The 2796-nt window shown below is 33.1% G+C and overlaps 1 long non-coding RNA gene across 1 annotated transcript; it reads left to right on the forward strand.

Annotated features, from left to right (window-relative positions):
- Positions 1-421: 421 nt before the first annotated feature.
- On the forward strand, positions 422-1154 carry LOC111700928 (uncharacterized). Its single transcript, XR_002765101.1, has 3 exons — positions 422-573; positions 748-870; positions 984-1154. It is a non-coding gene; the product is annotated as an uncharacterized LOC111700928 (long non-coding RNA).
- The last annotated feature ends 1642 nt before the right edge of the window (positions 1155-2796 follow it).

Below are 2796 nucleotides of genomic sequence, written 5' to 3' on the forward strand. Positions count from 1 at the left end.
AAACTAAACTCGGACAACTTGAACCCGGAACCAGAAAACTACAAAACTATTTTGGAGAAGTTAAACCTTGAACCAGAACAACAGAAACTAAACTCAAATAATTCAACCCTGAATTTTGGTATCTCAGATCAAATTGGAAATGCTAAACATTCTCCTAAAAACTTGATTCCAGCCATTTCAGGAAAATTAAATAAGACTTTTTAAACTTTAAACAAGAAATTGAGTTTTTAAATGTCTCCTGAAACAAAAATGTCTGCTAATGCACCGAACCCCGGTCCATCTCCATAACTTGGTCGTGCATATAGCAGATAGTTGACTTGAAATTAACAATATATTTTTTTTTGGGGGGGGGGGCGCAGAGAATTAATATCATTACACATTTAAGAGACTGTAAGCGTAATTTCAAGTAAACATACAAAGATGGCAGTTCCTGATTTACAACGGTATATCCCCTTAAAAGTCTTAAAAACGACGTTTTTGATCAGATTAAGGTTTCTTCAAGGATACCTTTTTAAATTGAGCATTGCCATCTCCTGTCTTATTTCTTCTTTAATTAGTTTCCGATTACGACTGGTGAGGATTTAAAATATTTGCTGGATTATTACAAATTTCATAAATTTACAAAAATAATTTTTGTTGAATTATAATTATTTTTCTTATGGATTTGGTTATAATCTGAAATCTACCTGTTTCGGGTTTGGGTTTATTACATATTAAGCATTCAGCAAAGGTTTTGGTTCTCCGCAGTTGGGAAAACTTAAGAGTTCCGAACTGTATCAATTCTACTGCACCTGAGACCCTGAGACCAGGGAGTGAGGTTGAAACCAACCCTAGAGAAGTACTTCCAGAATCATTCTTTGGATACATGAGGTTAAAAATAAAAATAAATTTAGCACATTGCATTTCAAAATAAAAAATTAAGAAAACAAGCAATTATCCAAAATTTTGATTTAAGAGCCAAAGTATCAATTGAATCATCCTAGAGAATGTCGACTATTGATAGATGATCTCCGCAGTATGTCTGTGGATCGAGAGTCCGCTGAAGAATGGATCAGGGATTTCTTGATTTATTTTAAACCATATTTTATCTAATCTTTTTATTCATAATGTTTGTGCATTATCAGAGGTGGGGTGAGTGGGAGTATGACGCCAAATAAGCATGAAATTGTATATACTATATACATGCCTAGGGGCAGCTTTCAATATTTGAAGGAGTGAGGAAATAATTGAAATATTTCGCGCCAAAAGTGCCTCGAAATTTTGTATATCCCCTGGATTTTTTACAGGGAATTTCGTCATTTTTATGTTACCAAAATCTTCATTTTGAGCGTTAAGTGGCACCGCAGGGGAAAAAAGTTTTTTAAAATCTATTCTTAAAAAAAAGAAGAGCCTTCTAACTTCGTGCATCAATTCATCCCCCTGATGTTTAACCATTATGGATTTCAACACAATTTTAGACATCAAAAGTAATTTTTTGACACTTGCCGATGTTTATAAATATATTTTGATAGGAAATTCACATTATCAATTATATATTTTAATTAGAAGAAAGACGACATTTGAGAAGCGTTACATTTTTATGCTTTTCCTTAAATAAAATTTTAGAAATTATTGCGCATTTTCTTATTTTTCTATATATATACTTTGCTTGTCTGGCGTCTGCTTGTTTGTTTGTTTGTATCCAATACACGACAAAACGGCAGAACCAATCGGGCCCAAATTTTGTGTGGGAACTCGCGTGACCACAGGGAAGGTTTATGAATAATCAAAATTTCAAAAATTTTGAAAATGCGCCAAAAAATATTATAAAAACCGCAATTTTTTTGTTTCTGTTTAATACTGTTGAAATAGAAGATGGACGCAAAGCGCTCTAACAGCCAAGTTTTATATAATTTTCGATGTTTTAACATTGCTTTTTGTTGAAATGGTTAAAACATATCTGATGCAGGACGCCGGGTCCTAGAAGCCTAGTTTTATACATAAGATAAAAGGCTGCACTATTATTATGCTTGAATTATGCCTACAAGCCAATGATGAAATATCTGAAATTCAGTAAAATATTTTATGAGGCTAATATCATTTCAAGCCTGCACAGTGCACACAACAGTTATGAAATATTAAAAAGTTTAAAACTTAAAAAATAAATCTTGGTAAAGAAACCCTCATGGAATGCCTCTTCAAGATTAATGAAAAAAGTTTTTGGAACATTTAATCTTTGAACTTAAAATATAATTTCGCAATCATTTTAAAGGGACTGTACTAATAGAATAAAATAACATTTAAAGGGACTGTAAGCATAATTTCAAGTGATCCTCCATGCAAACATGACAATGCCTGATTTACAATGGTACCCTTAAAACATTTGTCTGATCAATAATGTGGAAGATATTGTTGTTTTTCTTGGTTTTAAAGTGTTTCGTTTTAACAATTTCTTTACGGTTTCCTGCAGTAGAAATGCGCAAGTCCCTTGGTAGAGAAACCACAATTAAAAACAATAAGTTATAAATCATAACCATTAATATCATACTTGATCAGACAAAGCTTATCAGGGTACCGTTGTGAATCGGGCATTGTCATCTTTGCATGGAGGGTCACTTGAAATTACACTAACCCGAGTTAGAGACTATAACAGTCACATATCTCTTATCTCTTATCTCTCCAGTATTGCAGTGGGACAATAGTGATGCAATAAATATAGGAGGGAATATTATATTGCCATAGCTTCCCAAGACCTTGTTGGGTCCTAAAGCATCATAAGCGTAGCGAGGGATGCTTTCAGACCCAACAAGGTAATGT

Source organism: Eurytemora carolleeae, unplaced genomic scaffold, assembly GCF_000591075.1.
Source record: "Eurytemora carolleeae unplaced genomic scaffold, Eaff_2.0 scaffold283, whole genome shotgun sequence".
NCBI classification, from domain to species: domain Eukaryota; kingdom Metazoa; phylum Arthropoda; class Copepoda; order Calanoida; family Temoridae; genus Eurytemora; species Eurytemora carolleeae.